General features: G+C 46.2%; 1 non-coding gene across 1 annotated transcript; it reads left to right on the forward strand.

Moving 5' to 3' along the window:
* The first annotated feature begins 15,371 nt into the window (after nt 1–15,371).
* Nucleotides 15,372–15,443, forward strand: TRNAA-CGC. Its single transcript has one exon. It is a non-coding gene; the product is annotated as a tRNA-Ala (tRNA).
* The last annotated feature ends 2,707 nt before the right edge of the window (nt 15,444–18,150 follow it).

Below are 18,150 nucleotides of genomic sequence, written 5' to 3' on the forward strand. Positions count from 1 at the left end.
GTGGCCTCTAGAAGTAAGAAAGGGATTCTCCCCCAAAGCCCCTAGTAGGAGCACAGCCATGCAGACATGCTGATTTTAGCCCAGTGAGACTGATTTTGGACTTCCGGCCTCTACCACTGTAAGATAATAACACATGTGTTGTTTTAAGCCACTCACGTGTGGTAATTTGTTGCAGCAGTCCGGGGAAACAATTACAAGTAGGCACAATAAACCTAATATACTGAGGAGGACACAGTCATAGAACATTTCAGTGATTTGCCCAAGGTTACCCAGCCACTAAAGGGCAGAGCCAGAATTTGAGCTTGAGCATATTTGTCTTTAAAGCCCACACTCTTAACCGCTGCGATGTAATCTTTGAGTACCATGTTTATGATGCAAGGTTGGGCTGTGCAAGCCACAAAGAAGCATAAGAACATAGGGCTTTAATCATTCCTCGGGGAATTTATGAACCTGCAAAGGGTAAAGCAACCCGACAGAATTAATAATTACCTTTTATTGGAATGACTGAGTGCCAGGCACTTCACCTATGTACTCTTTGCGCTGTTACCTTTATTGTGAAAAAGAAGGATGTTACCATCTCTTATGGGCTAAATTCTGTCGCCCCTTCCCCGCCCCCCAAATTCATATGATGACGTCCCAAGCCCCGGTACCTGAGAATGTGTCTGCATTTGGACAAGGGCCTTGAAAGAGGTGATTAAGGTAAAATGAGGTCATATGGGTGGGCCCTAAAGCAAAGTGACTGATGTCTTTAGAAGAAGAGGAGATGAGGGTACAGACACACACACAGAGGGAAGACCATATCCCCACAGGGAGAAAAGGTGGCCACTTACAAACCAAGGAGAGAGGCCTCAGAAGAAACCAACCCTGCTGGCACGTTGATCTTGGACTTCCAGCCTCCAGGACTCTGAGAAAAGAAAAGTTTGTTGTTTAAGTCACCAGCCCCAGCAAACCAACACACCATTCATAAGTAAATGGACTTACTGTACATATCATACTAGAAGGCTTGTTTATTTGGGGTTTGAGGGGCTAGTTCTAACCCAGGACAGTGGAATCCAGGAGTGACTTCTCCACTCTAGCCAATCAATTTCCAGCTACTTGAGCAGGTGCAAAGTCTGAGTCTCAACACTCCAGGAGGGTACTGTGACCTCCCTTTCTGTCACCTGAACTTCTCTTTACCCCTCTCCATCTTCCAGACTCCCTGGTCCATTCAGTCTCTTTACTCCCTTCCTTCCACCAAAAGTCTGGCCTTTTCTTTCAGTGAATCTCTATCGTGGCTTCTCTGTTTAGTTCTAATGATGGATGGGGTGTGAATCTTGAAGACAGTGTGGGGAGGGGATAAGAATTCTGTACAGTAGTCTGGCCTTAGAGTGAATTATCTAGAAAGAAATCAGACTTTTCACATCACAAGGATTAAACTTCCATTAGTATATCTCTTATACCTCCCCTTGCCTTCTCTGTCAGAGCCTCTATTCTATTATTTGAATGCATCAGTTAGATGTGTATCAGTAAGGAAAGACCAGATTGTGCTGCAGTAACAAACATCACCCCCCAATGTCATTGATTTAACACAACCAAATTTATTTCTTATACTACGTGTATAATGTTGGCTGTAGCAACCTCCCTTTATCATAATCACTGGGGAGTTCAAGTTGATGGTGGCCTTGTCTATTTCCTTGATGGCTCAGACAGGTAAAGAGGATGTGGAAAATCATAGTGGCACATACAAGCCTTTGCCTGGAAATGACACACAGCACTTCTGCTCACATCTCATCCAAAGCAAGCCAAATATTTACATCTTATGTCAAAGGAGGTAAAGAAGTGCGATCTTATCATGGGCACAGAAAGAGACAATACAAATAATTGCAAACAACCCTGATAAGGTTATCAGGGGGTCCGCGTGGGGGTACTTTTGACTGCAAATAACGAAACATCTGCCAGAAGGGGCTAAAACAAGGAGGAGATTTATTATCTTATATAGCAAGGGGCCCAAATACCCCGGAGTTGCTGGCTTGGTTCATTCACTGGCCCAACACCATCACCCAGCACCCAGGTTCCTTCTGGTTTCTGCCCTGCCATTCTCAGCTTATTGCCCTAACCTCATAGGCTGGCTCTCTTCATGGTCCAAAGACGGCTGCCTTCCCTCAGCTATTGCACACAGATGACAACACTCAGAGATAGAAAAGGAAATATATCTGTCTCGTATCCTTTTTCTCAAAACAGTGCAAACCTCCCCAGAGGCTCCCCAGCAGATTTTCCCCATCTCATCACCCGGAATTGTATCACGTGCTCTTGTCTAAACTACCCACTTGGCAGGAGGCCTGAGAAAGCCAGGGCTGGCTTAAATGAAACAAGATTTATTTCCTAGGACTGCCTAGCGGGGCCAGTACTCCTTTTTTTTTTTTTTTTTTTTTTTTTGGCCGCACCATGTGGCACGCAGGATCTTAGCTTCCCGACCAGGGATCGGACCCATCCCCCCTGCAATGGAAGCGCAGGGTCTTAACCATTGGACTTCCAGGGAAATCCATGGGTTCAGTACTCCCGTCCCCTAAAATAAAGGGCATGGCCACTCAAAGGAGAATGAATCCAGCTGGGATCCTGTTTTTAAGACAGAAGGGGTGTGGAATCATAGTTGGGTAGAAAACTAAGAGTGTCTGCTGCCCAAGGCTCCAGGAAGGGAGAAGTGAGTGCGATAAGGTGAGAGGGAAAACCATTCTGCCTTAAGTGTCTGATCTCACTGAATATTCGCATCAAATTTATAACCTAGATTTTCTTGTCCTATCTCACAGATAAGAAATGCGGCATTAGAGAGTCATAGGTTTCTCTGATTCCAAAGTCCTACTTACTCCACTTGGCCTGGCTGTGTATCCAACAAGTACAATTACAGAGTGGAAGGTCAGAATTAATTTTTTTTAAAAGTCCTTTGGGGAAAGCAGAGGAGGATGCAGTGAATCCCCACTTTCAGTTAATCAAAGATGAGCCCTGTACAAATAAGCTATCCGTAATCAAACTGGCTAATGGCTGAACTCTCTTACTGACGTCAATCCAAGATCCCTTTTTAACTAGGGACAAATTTTTTATTAGGGCCCTTAAAGAAGTAAAAATTGACATCAGTTTAAAATTCAGCCCTGCCCTCAGCCTTTGCTAATAGACCCACTGATGAATGTCCTAAGAGCCCAAACTTAAGAATCCAGTTGGCCAGGTAGAGAAACAGGGCAGGCAGCTCTTAGGAGGCTCCGGGGAAGAACAGGGCAGGACCCCCCAGTGTGCTGGGCTTGCTTCCGTATTGGACCCCCTAGCCTGCCCTGAGTTTGCTTGCTCCCTGACTTAAACCTGGACACTTGACTTCAAACCTCCGGCCACATCATAAAGAAGCCCAGGCTCTGGTCCTGCCCATACCTAATAGATAACACTACTCTTTACGGAGGCCCTCCTAAGTGTCAGGCACTGAGTTAAGCACACTGCTTGTACCACTGCACGTAATTCTTACTCCAAACCCTCTGAGGTGGGTGGTTTTTCCAGGGATGCATAAATGGAAGCTCAGGAAAATTAAAAGTGATCTGTCCAAGGTTGCAAAGAAGTGGCCAAGCTGGGCTTTTATCTCAGGTCTGGTTGCAAACTTAATGCTCTGAACTGCTGTATCCTACTTCCTCTGCTTACCTGAAGAGCTTGATTTTATTTTAAAATCCTCTTGAAAAGTTTACCAGGTGGATGTGGATATGACTATCGCATATCAGTTTGGAGAAGTTACACAAAACTTGTCCCAAGTTGCACGGCTAGCTAAATGGTGGAGCCAGAATTTGAACCCAGGGCCGAATGCGTCCCCACACCCAGGGGTCCCTCCATATGTGAATCGCTTGCCCCCCGTACATGAGCTGGTGATCCCAGCATCACCCACTCCTGAGTGACCTTCCACCCGCTTCTTCATAAGAGAGCAATTGCCATATTTTAAAAATCATGAGAAAAAGGATTATGCTTGACATCACAAGCTGCTTTTGAGATATATACATGTATAAATTTCCCCCTCTTTGAAACAACTGCAAGTTTTCTAAAGGAGTCTTCTGCTGTTAAAAATGCTGCATCCATTTTCCCAAGGCCTCTTCAGGTCGGCATATTTAAAGAAGACTTGAACTTGTCACTCAGCCCTCACTTTGCATGAATCATAACAGGACCCTATGTGGGGAAACAGCTTAGTTCTAGGAACCGGTAATAGAAGCCGGGGTTTGTCACCTTCATGGGTGCATCTCAAATCCCACTTGGGTGCTTGTCTGGGGCCCATGTGATGGTGCACCCTTGACCCAGGGGGATCTGAGCAATTGGGCAACGGCCACCTCAGCTGACAGATGCCCGAGTCACACACACAGCTGCCTCTGTGGCCAGACCCCGGGCAGAGGCCAAAGAGTAAGGAATCTTCAGAGGGATGGCCTCTCCTCTGCTTCAAGACAGTATTTCTAAATCAGGGATCATAACATAATGACAGTAATAAAAATACCTGAACACTTATCTATGATTATTCTCATTGGTGTTGGTGCTGGTGTTGCTACATTAACTAGCTGATTGAACAATCAAAGTACCTTGTAAGTTGCAAGTATTCTTTTTTTTTTTTTTTAAACATCTTTATTGGAGTATAATTGCTTTACAATGGTGTGTTAGTTCCTGCTTTATAACAAAGTGAATCAGTTATACATATACATATGTCCCCACATCTCTTCCCTCTTGCATCTCCCTCCCTCCCACACTCCCTATCCCACCCCTCTAGGTGGTCACAAAGCACCGAGCTGATCTCCCTGTGCTATGCGGCTGCTTCCCACTAGCTATCTATTTTACATTTGGTAGTGTATATATGTCCATGCCACTCTCTCACTTCGTCCCAGCTTACCCTTCCCCCTCCCCGAGTTGCAAGTATTCTTGCAATAAAGTGCAGCGCTTAAGAGCTCAGGCTGTGAGGGCAAAGAGACCCGGATCTGACGCCACTGTCACCTCTTGCTGGTCCTGTGAGTCCGGGAGGTTACTTCAACTTTCTAGGCCTCAGTTTTCCTCATCTGGAAAATGGAGAGGGTAATATCAATAGCATGTGTTCCATAGAGGGGCTGGAAGGATTAAATAGGATCATTTATGTAAAGCAGTTAAGAGCATACCTGTTGGTTCAGAATGAGGGTTCGGCAATTGGAGGTGATAATTAACTATTAGAAGTGAGATGCTGGGAAATTGCCATTTCTCTGCCTTCAGAAAAAGCTGGCCTTCTAGGGCCAACTGTTCTCTGCCTGTACTCTGTAAGCCCCTAAAAGGATCTGAGCTTCCTATTAGTGATGATACAGAAAGAAAAACAAAGAATGAAGAATGAAGTGATCTCTGGAAAGTGAACTACAGTTTCTCGCCCACGGGCCAGAAAAGGTGCTCAGGTGTCTTGTTCGGCAGATTTTAGCTGGCGGAGATCTGCACAGTGGTGGCGGGATGGTAGAGGACACAAGGAAAGAATCTGTTTTCTCACCTTTTCTTTTTCAATGTATTTTTTATTGAAGTATATTTGAATTACAATGTCATGTTAATTACTGCTGTACAACAAAGTGACTCTGTTATACATACATATATATATACATTCTTTTTCATATTCTTTTCCATTATGGTTTATCACAGGATATTGAATATAGTTCCAGCTTTCATTTCTGCCTGGGACTTAGTCCTGAACGTATTTTCTCACCAGCAAGATCAAAGAGATGGTACACCTGACATCACTCACGGTGTCCTGCTGGACAGCAGGGAGAAGGGGACACAAATCCAAGTATTTTCTGCTATAGCCACTTGTGTTTGAGAGGAGAGGATGGCATCATCTTTGCTGTGTGCTAGGCCTCGAAATAGGGTGACAAATTGCTGCCAAATGAATATTCAACCGGAAATGTCAGTGGCCTGGCTTTCTTAAGAGTTGAGTTTCTCTATGGATCTGATTATGTTTCAGGACAAACCCAGTAACCCCGCTCTGAGTTTCAGGGTCTCTTCTCTTTTCTCCTGACATCTACTGACTACTAACCGTGCACGAGGGCTAGGCTGCGTACCCCAGGATATGGGGTAATGGACTTGACGTGGTGTCTGCTCTCAGGAGTGTCCAGTCCAGTGGGAGAGGTGAACACCGAGCAGATTCTTACACCCACAATAATTGTCCTTGCAATAGATACCAAGAAGGAAAAGGCTGGAAGGGGCAAGGATAATAAGGAAGAGGGGCACTGTACCTGGTCTGGGGGTTCAGGGAAAGCCTCTCCCAGGAAGTGATGTTTGAACCAAGACTTGAAGGGTGAGAAGAACTCAGCCAGGCAAAGAGTGACTGGTGGGGCTGTGGGTGGGGAAGTTTAGCATTTTCGAGAAACAAGGAAATGACCAGTGTGGCTGGAGCCCAGAACGCAGAGGGGAGAGTGACGTGACCTGGAGCCGGTGCGGGGGAAGGAGCCAGGGCTGGCCTACTTTCCTCTCACTTTGCACGGCTCCGTTTAGTTCTGATGTATGTGTACAGTTCCCAGGCGGGAGGACCTGTCGTGGGGTCGCAGGTCTGCAGGCCAGCGCGCTCTTCCAGGTCTGGCTCAGGCCTCCTTCCCGTGCTTCGCAGCGCCCCGTGGCTGTCTGGCCCCAAAGCCCTCCCTCCCCCACGGTGGGGCTGCAGGACTTTCTCCTGGGAGCTCGGCAGCCCCTGAGTGCTGAGACCGGGGCTGTCGTCACTCAGAGATTTCGGGAGCCCTGCTTCAGTCCCCCGGGTGATTTGGTTTCCTCTTCTTGTACTGCCTGTGATCTGGTGTCCCAGTAGAGAACCAAGTCCGCACTTCCTACCCCAGCCCCAGTACCTGGTCCCTTCATAACAGTGAGAATGGCTGCCTTTCACACGGCCTTCCGAGCCGGGTCACTCGGCCAGGGCTGAAGTGTGGCTCCTCCGTGCCAAGTTTTCTGGGTATAAAGGGGAGCAGAACTAGACAGAGTCCTACTCTGGAGCAGCTTGCAGGCCACCAGGCAGCATGCTCAGCGTCTTCCCTCTGATCCCATCTGATCCCCACTGCCGTTTGTGCCCATTTTACAGATGAGGAGACAGAGTCAAAGGGAAGTTAAGCAGCTGGTCCAAAGTCACACTTGTCAGCGGTGGCAATGCTGGGATTTGAACTCGTCTGATCCCAAAACCCAAGTTCCTAACCAGTGCCCTCTATTCCCTCCACTTATTCCTCTTTGTCTCTGAAATTCTGGAAGTGTCCTTAGGCTGTGATTCTTCTACAACTGGGAGTTTGTCTGTGGGTGCCTTGTGGCTGCTCCGTGCCCCATACTTTCCCGTGGCTGCAGCTCAGCCTCCTGTTCTCACATGCAGGGCCGCTCTCTGTCCCTATCACCTGCTGGCCGAGTTCCCTCCTGTGGCCAGTACTGTGTGCTCTTTGGAGCCAGAGTGTCACCTGCTGCCTGGGGTTCAGCCTGTCACTCCCGGGAGCAAGTCTGTTCTTTCCAGAGCCGTCATCACTGTCATCAGTTCTTCTCAGGCCCCACCACTTGCCTGCTGCTGACCCTTTGATGCCCAGCTGGGTGACAGGGGACAGAGTAAGCGCTGTAGTAACCCAAAGAGTGACCCAAAGACCTGGAGTTCTCCTAAGAGTTGTGACTTCAAGGAAGTGTTTCTCAAAGGGGATGGCACATCCTTAGAGGATGTTTCCTGGTGACGGTGCTTTTGGTTTTCACACGGATTGCAGGGGTTGCGGGGATGGAAATGAGGAAGTCTCACATCCTCCTGGCTTTGGGGGCCAGTATGAGACAGGCCTGCGGAGCAAAGAGTTGTCTTGTGTCCCCTCAAGATTTGAAAAGCCCCACCACTGACACAGGTGAGAACTTATTTTTCATTATCTGAGAATAGGTCCTAACTCTTTTTTTCACATAAACACAAACACCAGCATGGTTTTAATAGTCACCACGCTTCCCAGGAATGCTACTACTGTGTAAATGGAAGGAAGGCTCTAGCAGTTTACCCAGAGCTGTTCACCATCTTGGAAAATGATGTCATTAATGGCTGTATCACACTTGGGATCTGAGTCACCAGGGCCACATAGTTGCATCAGTTTTCATTTATAGCTATTTCATTCATGGAGATTCTGTGTATGCTTATCTAGCCCTTATTTGGAAATAGCAAATATAAAGCAAAACAGTTAACAACATTCAGTCGAATATGGTCTAGTTCCTCTGAAATCCAGATGTCATCATTAAAAATAGGTGCAAACATTTGACTACTCACTGATTCTTGAATCATCTGAGCACTTTCGTATTATAAAATACTTATTATACTGTAAACTGTATTTTTTATTTCTCCCTTATATGACAAAACAATATATTGATTTTTAGAAATTTTTTGTAGGTAGATTATACCCAGTGTGAATTACAATTCAGGAGAGTAAGGACAATGTTACAAAAATATTTGTGTTAAGAAAAAGAGGTTATGGTGGAACTATGAACTATAGTTTTAAGAAAATGTGAATGACTTTTTACTTTTGGTGCCAGAATTTATACAGCAAATAAATGATCGTCCCATCCAAGCTTCCTCGGCAACCAAGGACTTACTTTAGTGGCTATTTTTGCTCCAAAGACTTTCCTAGTCTTCTCCTGGAACTGTCTCGGAGACAAGGCAGGATTTTATTTGCACTCCCCCCTCCCCACCAGCCCCCTTGAGAATTTTCTAGGGTTTTGCTCACTGAGGAAGCTTTTGATATTTGAAAAGAGCCAACAGTTTTTCAGATCAAACTGTCACGACCAAGCTGGGTGATGATACTCGTGGTCACGGGCTCTGAGATTTGGGGGCAGGCATTGTGTTTCATCTGTCCTTGCCTCTTCACCCCACCACTGGTACACGGCAATAGTAGATGCTCAGTATTGAGATGAACCGAATTTTGTCAAATGTGTGATGTGAACTAAATCGATGCACACGTATCATACTGAATTTAAATAATACAGCAGTGTGTACTGGGGCAGAAAACAGAACCTGGGTTGCTTTCTGGGTGTCAGTGAAAACATTTAAAAGTTGGTATGTCATGGCACAGTCCAGTAAGAGGGGACGGGGGCTGTGACCAGCGGGTCAGCCCGAATTGGTGCATTCCAGCTGAAAATCAGCCCTGGTGCTCCCTATCGGCTTCCTTGGGAATCCCAGTTTCAGAGGAGTAATGGCGCGTTTTGAAAGTTCTCCTCTCCTTACAGTAAACACTGTTAACAATTCAGCGAGTCTCCTTGCAGACTTAAAATACAGTCGGCGCTCCGTATCCGCGTATCTGCGGGGTCCGCATCCACGCATTCAACCAACCACAGAGCGAGTTGAACCGAGCATGCGGACGCGCGGGTACGGAGAGCCGACTGCGCTTGCGCCATTTTATAGCCAGGAAGTGAGCGTCCGCGAACTTTTGTGTCTGCCCGGGGTCCTGGATCCAATATCCCGCGGATACCGAGAGACCACTGTGTTTCCACGGAAGGAGTGCGTGTGTGAGGGAGGTATGTTCAGGGAAGGTGAGAGAGAGTGTCATGTATTTCTTCCACTTGAAAAATGAGATTGTATCACAGTACTGTTCTAAGACGCGCTCTTTGCCGCTTTCTGTATCGCAGCCCATTTAGAACCACGTTGTGATCAAATGCTTGGCTCTGGAGGAAATTCCAAAGCAAGAATGCCAGAGGTGTTTTGAAGTAAGAAAGACAAGAGGATGATTTTAATTAAAAATATGCCTTCAGGTATGAGTTCTTCTGAATGCCATTGTTCCCTCCTCTTTTGAAACGTACTGGAACTTTGGAGCTGGTAGCTTTGAGTCCAACCTCATTTATAATTGGGGTCAATGTTCTGAAGGATGAAATAGTGTGATGGTCTATACACTAGAAGAAGAGGCCTCTTTAGACAGAGTAATCAGGGAAGGCGTCTCGGAGAAGGTGACCCCTGAAAGGAGACCAGAGATCATGCAAAGGCCCTGAGGGGAGAGAGAGCTTGGTGTGCTTGAGGAACCACAGGAGGTGTAAGAGATTAGTGACCAACCATAAAAGCCCTGGGAGGCAGGAGCCTGACCTTGTAGGGTCTTGTAGGCCTACATGAACTTCCTGATAAGAGCTTGGATTTTATTCTCAAGGGAGTGACGTACTCTGATTTGGTTTTTTTGGGTTTTTAAAAAAATAGATTTATTTGTTTATTTATGGGTGTGTTGGCTCTTCGTTGCTGTGCGTGGGCTTTTTCTAGTTGCTTTGAGCGGAGGCTACTCTTCGTTGCGGTGCGCGGGCTTCTCATGGCGGTGGCTTCTCTTTGTTGCGGAGCACGGGCTGGCTCTAGGCGCACAGGCTTAAGTTGTTGTGGCATACAGGCTCAGTAGTTGTGGCTTGCGGGCTCTAGAGCGCAGGCTCAGTAGTTGGTGGCGCACGGCCTTAGTTGCTCCGCGGTATGTGGGATCTTCCCGGAGCAGGGGTCAAACCCAAGTCCCCTGCGTTGGCAGGAGGATTCTTAACTACTGCACCACCAGGGAAGTCCCTCTGATTTGGTTTTAAACGATATCTTTGGAGAATGTGTTGGAGAATAGCAAGGGTCAGAGCATGGGGACCTGTTAGGAACCACTGTAGTTGTCCAGGCAAGAGAGGATGACAGCTTGGATGAGTGAGATGTTGTGGACACAGAAGTAAATGGATTCAAGATCTCCTGAGGTGGAACCACCAGGATTTTCTGATGAAGTGATGTAATGTGTGTGTGTGTGTGTGTGTGTGTGCGTGCACGCAGGCTAGGATTTGGACCTGAGTAACTTTGTGTATGGTGGTACTATTTCTAGAAATAGGGAAGATGGGGGAAGAACAAGTTTGGGAGGCAGAGGGGTCAGGGAAGTGAGAGTTCCTTTTTGGTCAAATTCATATCGAAATGCCTTTTTGACACCCATGTGAGATACCAAGTAGGCAGTTGGATAAATACATTAAGAGTTTTACGGATGGGTCTGTCTGAGGAGGCAAATTTCAGAGTAATCCACATTTAGATATTATTTAAAGCCAAGGGAGCTGACATTGGAAGGTGGCTGTATTTTCCAGTTTTTTAAGCGACTTTATTGCAAAGTTTCTGAGTGATAAGAAAAAGAACTTAAAGAGAGGGAAGAGAGAGAACAATTCCAATTTTGTCTATAGCCTTTGTCTTGCAACAGAACAAGTGTTTGGATTTTGCAGGCTCCTTTTTTAGCAGGGCCTGGGAATGGCACACGTTTATGAGACATGGGACACCCACACCACCTGCTGGTCATTTCTTGGCATTTTCCAGCACGCCTTTCAGGGCAGAAAGAAGTTTTCAGTTCAAGTGTAAGGTGCCATGGGAATACTAAAGAAATCAGGGTCAAGGTTGCTGCCCTCCGTAGCTAAGAGGCTCCCACTGGGAGACCACACATGCCATGGGCGTGGTGGAATCGTGAGTTTGGAGCAGAGAGAGCTGGGTTTGAATCTCACCTTTACTTAAGCCAATGGCAAGGTTCTTGCCTCTAGACTGTAGAGCAGCACGTCCAGCAAAACTTTCTGTGTTGTTAGAAACGTTCTACGTCTGTTCCGTTCAATCTGGTGGCCACTAGCCACCCCTGGCTGTTGAGCCCTTGAAATGTGGCTGGTGTAACTGAGGAGCTGACTTTTAAAATTCTAATTCCTTTACATTTAAGTTTAAATAGCCACCTGTAGCTAGTGACTACCGTATTGAATAACACAGTTTTAAAGAGTCAGTTTCCTCACCTGTACGGTGGGGATGACAGCACCTATCTATGGGATCTTGTGCAAGTTAAATGAGATGATTTGAGAGTACGTCTACCAAGATGCATGGCTTATAACAGCCAGTTATAATGTGTGTTCAGATATACACCCAGAGGAATCAGTAGAGCATTCCACCTGCACACCCATCACTAAATTTTTCATTAATCTCCTGCCTTGAATTCAAAAAGGAAAACAGGGAAGATTCATTAGTACCACAGGTCTGTCTCTCTTAAAAAAAAAACATTCTGTTTGGAATGAATCAGTCAATGTGGTGTTTTGTATTTTTTTTGCTCTCTCTCTCTGAGATGGGAGAGTATATCAGCTTATGGTAAGACAGTCGTGCCAGTCAATGAATAATCAAAGGCAAAGCCAAGCAGATGATAAATCTTGGCCTCCGTCCTGTGAAGCCACCCTCTTAGCAACGTGGAATAAATCTGTTCAGGCTTAGCATATTTTTCAGGGTAATTGGTTGCAGTTTCTTCAGACTCGTCAATTGGTTAACCTTATCTTGGGCTTATTCCAAGCTAATGAAACAGAGAATGAAGTAAGTTCTGATTTTGGTTTTAAGTTTCAGGGAGGGGAGCGTAGCATTAGACTTAGTGCTGGGAGCAAAAAGAAATGTTTGTTCAGGCTTCTGTACCCTGAATGCAGGGCAACATCTGGGTTTCTGTTATTTTCCTGGATGGTTCCCTTCTCCGTGGAGAGGGCTACAGGTGACTTAGCGAGGACATCACAAAATACCATGTAATTAAACTAATTATGGCTCTGTGGAGGCAGGGTGTTAGCATTTTAAATCCTGGGGTGGGAAAGCTGTGAAGATAAACAAGAGGCACTCTCTAGAAATAGTTAACTGTGGGAGCTTAGAGTCAGGAGATCTGCGTTCAAGTTCTAGCTGCTCCCCTTGGCCACTGTGTGACCTTGAGTAAGTAAGATCTCAGAGCCTCTGTCTTCTTGTCAGTAAAATGGGCATATTGCTCCCTACCTCAACAGATGGTTGTGAGGAGAAATAAGTTAATGCCTGTAAAGCACCAGCACGGTGCCTGGTGTGTTGTAAAGACTAAAAAAAATGCTGGCTGGTGTTATATCATCTCTTCTTCTGTGTGAGACAGCAATGTTTCTGAGAGAAAAACCCCACGACACAGCCTTTTTGTGTCCCCCCAATGTTTTCGGTTGCATTGTTTCTCCCCAAATTTGTATGTTGAAGTCCTAACCCCCAGTGCTTCAGAATGTGACTCCATTTGGAGATAGGGTCTTTAAAGAGGTAACTAAGGTAAAATGAGGCCATTAGGGTGGGCCCTAATCCAGTGTGACTGGTGTCCTTCTAAGATGAAGAAATTTGGATCCACACATGTACTGAGGACAGACCATGCGAAGACAGAGGGAGAAGACAGCCATCTGCAAACCAAGGAGAGAGACCTCAAAAGAAACCAGCCCTGCCGACACTCAGACTTGTAGACTCCAGAACTGTGAGAAAATACACTTCTGTAGTTTAAGCCACCCAGTCTGTGGTAATTAGTTATGGCAGCCCTAGCAAACCAGTACACCCACTCTGCCTGGTCCTCAGTCATTCTTTTTTTTTTTAAATACATTTATTTATTTATTTTTTATTTTTGGCTGCATTGGGTCTTTGTTGCTGCACGTGAGCTTTCTCTAGTTGTGGCGAGCAGTGGCTACTCTTTGTTGCGGTGTGTGGGCTTCTCATTGCGGTGGCTTCTCTTGTTGTGGAGCATGGGCTCTAAGCGTGCGGGCTCAGTAGTTGTGGCACGTGGGCTCTAGAGCTCAGGCTCAGTAGTTGTGGCACACGGGTTCGGTTGCTCCGCGGCATGTGGTATCTTCCTGGACCAGGGCTCAAACCCTTGTCCCCTGCATTGGCAGGCAGATTCTCAACCACTGCACCACCAAGGAAGTCCAGTCATTCATTTTTTTCCAGCAAATATTTTTATGCCTACTGTGTTCTAGGTTCTGAAGACACAAAGGTGAAGAACACCGGTTTCTATGCCTACTGTGTTCTAGGTTCTGAAGACACAAAGGTGAAGAACACCGGTTTCTATGCCCATGGAACATATCTTCTAGTTGAGCACGCAAATGAGATAATTCTTATCGACAGTACAAAGGCCCCAAGGAAGAAATGAGCTTGGAGGGTTGATGGAGTGGATGGATGAGGGAGAATGGTTATGGGACAAGGTGGGGAGACAGGCAGGGTGCACCCAGCTCACCAACTCTAAGTTTTTATGTGTGTTTGATTCATGAAAAGCCAGCACTGGAGCTCAATCCCACCGAGTCCCTGGCCACCGCTGTCTTCATAAACGCCACTGTGATTCTTGTTGAGTGTTGAGCGTGATGGGCGCTGTGATGCACCACTCAGATCCTCCTTCTGGAAAGAAGGATTGTGCCCCTAGGACTTGGGAATGATGCTGGGAGAGAGCCATCTGTTGTCATTCCACTTTGGGGCTTGCGTTAACTGAAGAAAACTGCCTTGCCTGGCCATGCTGCCTTCCAAGGTCATGCTTCCTTCCAGAGCAATGCATATCCAGTGACTGGGAGATGCTAGGGTGTAAAGCTGACCCTCCTGCTGCAAATCGAGACAATTCAGGCGGGCCAGCTCAGCTTCAGAGCTGCCCGTGAGATTAGCTGAGACCTTTGTTGAGAGTGCCTTGCGGGTCAGCTTCTCCCTCTGTCCAATCCTGCTTCTGTCCCTTCCCTTTCACAAGTCTTGTCTCCAAGACCTAATAGTCATCCTGCTGCTAATCTCATCTCCGAATCTGCCTCTCAGGAGCCCCACCTGTGACAATGTCCCTATTGAAAATCAACCATGGGTGACCAGCAAATGCAGAAGATCTTCAAGGCTTCCAAATCAGAGGATGGCTGTGCGTCGGGCAACTGTGAAGCCGGGAGAGATGGAATATGATTTTTAGAGGGGGTCATGAGTCTTCTGGGAGTGCTCGCTGTACTCCCACAATCCCTTCCAGTGGTCCCTGATGCCTGGGCCACCACATGACCCTGCATCTTGGCTCCAGCTGCCTCGACCAGGGGCAGGTGCCAGACTCAAAGGCACTCCTCTGTAGGCAGGCCAGCAGCCAATGAGATGGCGTTTTGCAAGCACCGTGTCTAACAGATGGCTCCTATCTACCTCTCCAGACTCTCCTGCAATGTGGTCCCTACCTTCGCTTTCCAGGGATGCTGGCTTCTTGCAGCTTCTCCTTCGCTAAGACGTATCACACGGAAATGGAACTGCCTCGGCCTGGAGCGAGAGGCCTTCGCTCCTCCCCATGCGTCTCCTCTACCGTCCTAGAATGACTGCTTATCCTTGTGTCTTTTAAAAGTTGCTTCTTTGAGGAACCAGTCCCTTACCACTCCCTGACTTTCTGTAGTTTCCTTCACATAACTTACCCCGGTTTGTAAATCTCTGTTAGGATTGATGTCTGGGAGCCATGCTCGGCTACCGGCAACTTGAGGGGAGGGTCCCGTTCCGTTGTGCTCTTCTCTGTACTCCCAGCTCCCACCACGGTGCCTGGGACGTGGGGAGCACCCAGCACCATTAGCTGAAAAAATTACACAGATTTTCTTCCTGAAGGGTGACTGAATGAGCCCAATCAGTTCCCTTTTCTTCAGATTAGAAGTTTAAATTAGGGATTTCCCTGGCGGTCCAGTGGGTAGGACTCGGCACTCGCACTGCCTGGGCCCAGGTTCAATCCCTGGTTAGGGAACTAAGATCCCGCAAACCACACGGCATGGCCAGAAAAAAAAAAAAAAAAGGAAAAAAAAGAAGTTTAAGTTAGAAAAATACACACAGAGAGAGTCAGAGTTGATGAGGCTTAGGGTGGAGCCGTAGTTCTCAAAGTGTGGTCCAGGGACCCCTGGAGGTCCCTAAAAACCTTTCAGGGGATCCACAAGATCAAAACGATTTTCCTGTTAATTCTAAGATATTATTTTGCCTTTTATCACCCTCATCCTTCCATGAGTATATAGAATATGAAAAGCTCCTTTTATAGTTTCAGATTCCACATTGTAACAAACTTTTAAGAGACTACCACTTGTCAAGTTTTGGGAAAATACCAAAAAAGAATATCCACAACTCTCTGAAAAGTCTTTTAAAATCTGTCTTTTTTAACAATACATATCTCTGTGAGGCCAGGTTTTCTTCACATACTTTAACCAAAGAACATATGGCAATGTCATTCTGCAGAAACATATATGAGAATTCAGCTATGTTGTATTAAGCCAGACATTGCAAGACAATTGAGAAAATGTGAAACAAGGGCATGCTTCTCGCTGAATGTATTCTATTGGAAAATGTAGTTATTTTTCATAAAAATATGTTATTTATACTAACACGAAATGAGTTCGTTGTGAGTTTTATTGACAGTTATAAAATTTCTCAATTTTAATTTCTAATATGATAAATATCAATAAAAATAATTCACACAAACAAAAGCTCTTTGGGGTCATCAATAAACTTTTAAATTGCAAAGAGATTCTGAGACCAAAACGTTTCAGAACCACCGGGGTCAAGTATTACTCAGAATTCTGAGTAATTTTGGATGCAAGAGACAAGCTCAACTCGAACAGCCATAAGCCAAAGCCCGTCTCTCTTCACCTCTTGGTCCCTCACCCCTTAGTGTTAGCTTCATGCTCTGCAGGCTTTCCTCAAGAGCAGGTGATGACGACTGTCTGCAGCTCCAGGTTTAAATCCTATTAGCTTAGCAACCTCAGCACATCCTTTCCAACAGTTCCAGCAAAATCCACAGTGTAGACTCTCGTTGGGCTGCCTCCCATCCCATTTTTGTCCCCAGACCAATCACCATGACTCTGCTCGGTCAGGTCTTGGTCTTCCATTCATCCCTGCAATGGTGAGTTGTGGGCAGTCTGTCGAATGAACCACGTGGACCAAGGAGGGTGCCTCATCAGAGGAAACTCAGAGAGCTTTTACCAGGAGAAAGGAAAAGGGTGTCACATGGGCAAACAATATTTGTCAATATGGGAAGATAGGAGTAGAAGGCTGAGAAAATCAGAATAGTAAGTTACCTCTGAGGAGAATTCAGAGTAGGCAGACTTTAAGGGGTTTAAATTCTTGAATAAATAGCCCATGCCCTCCCCCTTCTCTTCTCTCAAATCTTTCCTCTTATCTCCACCAGCATCTTGAAGGATCATTTTACAAAAGAAGACAGTAGACAGAGGGGAGGGGATTAGGGAAACCTGGGCTGGTGAGACATGTTGGGACCGGATTAGTAGAGGGAGGTGTTTCTGACTTCCTGTTCTTGTCTCACCCATGGGGCCTTGGTGATGATGAAAAATGAGTAGCTGTGGCCTGTGCTGACTGGATATAAGCATCTCCAGTATTTTGGGGTCTCTCTGCTCCCCAGTACAAACTGGATCACATCTCATGCTCTGACCTCCAAACGTATCTATCCTGGTCGTGTTCCCTGCAGCCTCTGTGCCATATAAGGGGACACCGAGGAAGAAGAGGTAACAGTAAAAGAGTTAGGTCAAGACTGGAATTTGGGGGACTTCCCTGGTGGCGCAGTGGTTAAGAATCCGCCTGCCAATGCAGGGGACATGGGTTCGAGCCCTGGTCCGGGAAGATCCCACATGTCGCGGAGCAACTAAGCCCATGCGCCACAACTACTGAGCAATGAGAAGCCCATGCACCGCAATGAAGAGTAACCCCTGCTCGCCGCAACTAGAGAAAGCCTGTGTGCAGCAACAAAGACTCGACATAGCCATAAATAAATAAATAAATAAATCTATTAAAAAAAAAAAAAAAAGACTGGAATTTGGAAGGAAGACTTGGGGTTCAGAGTCCTTTAGCATCCCTCAAAAAAAAACCGTGAAAGACTTTGCCTGTTGTTGCTGCAAAGGAGAAGTCTCCCCATGGAGAGCTAGTCCTCAAGAAGACTACCCTCTCTCTCTGCTCTCATATGGAAAGGGCTTCACTGTAGACTTTTACATGCAAAAGAAAATTTAGACTTGTTCCCTGTGGACCCAAGACAGGAGAGAGGACCAGGGATGAGAAATAGAGGCAGAAATATTTTGTCTCAGTATAAAGGAAAGTATTCAGTCCCATCATTCAAAGCTGGAATGGGCTGCTTCAGATGTGTGTTTTGGGGGGACAGGTTACTTATGCACTGTTGCATGACCTCATTTTCTTCTAGGTCATCAGTGTTGGGAATGCTGAAAACCAGACACAAGGTAAGCACAAGATAAATTATTATTTACTCTGAAGGGCTCCTTCTCTTTCCTTCCCTCCCTCCCTCCTTTCTTGCTTGCCTTGATGAATATCAATACTTTATTTTGGTATAAAGATAGGAATCTGGAAAATGCATTGTATTTGAAATTTCCTTGGTTCTCCCTCCTGTGGTGGAAAGCCTTCCCTCATCTGTTCAAATCCAAATACTTGAAAACTGCAGCAGCAAT

Source organism: Balaenoptera musculus, chromosome 11 (genome assembly GCF_009873245.2).
Source record: "Balaenoptera musculus isolate JJ_BM4_2016_0621 chromosome 11, mBalMus1.pri.v3, whole genome shotgun sequence".
NCBI classification, from domain to species: Eukaryota; Metazoa; Chordata; class Mammalia; order Artiodactyla; family Balaenopteridae; genus Balaenoptera; species Balaenoptera musculus.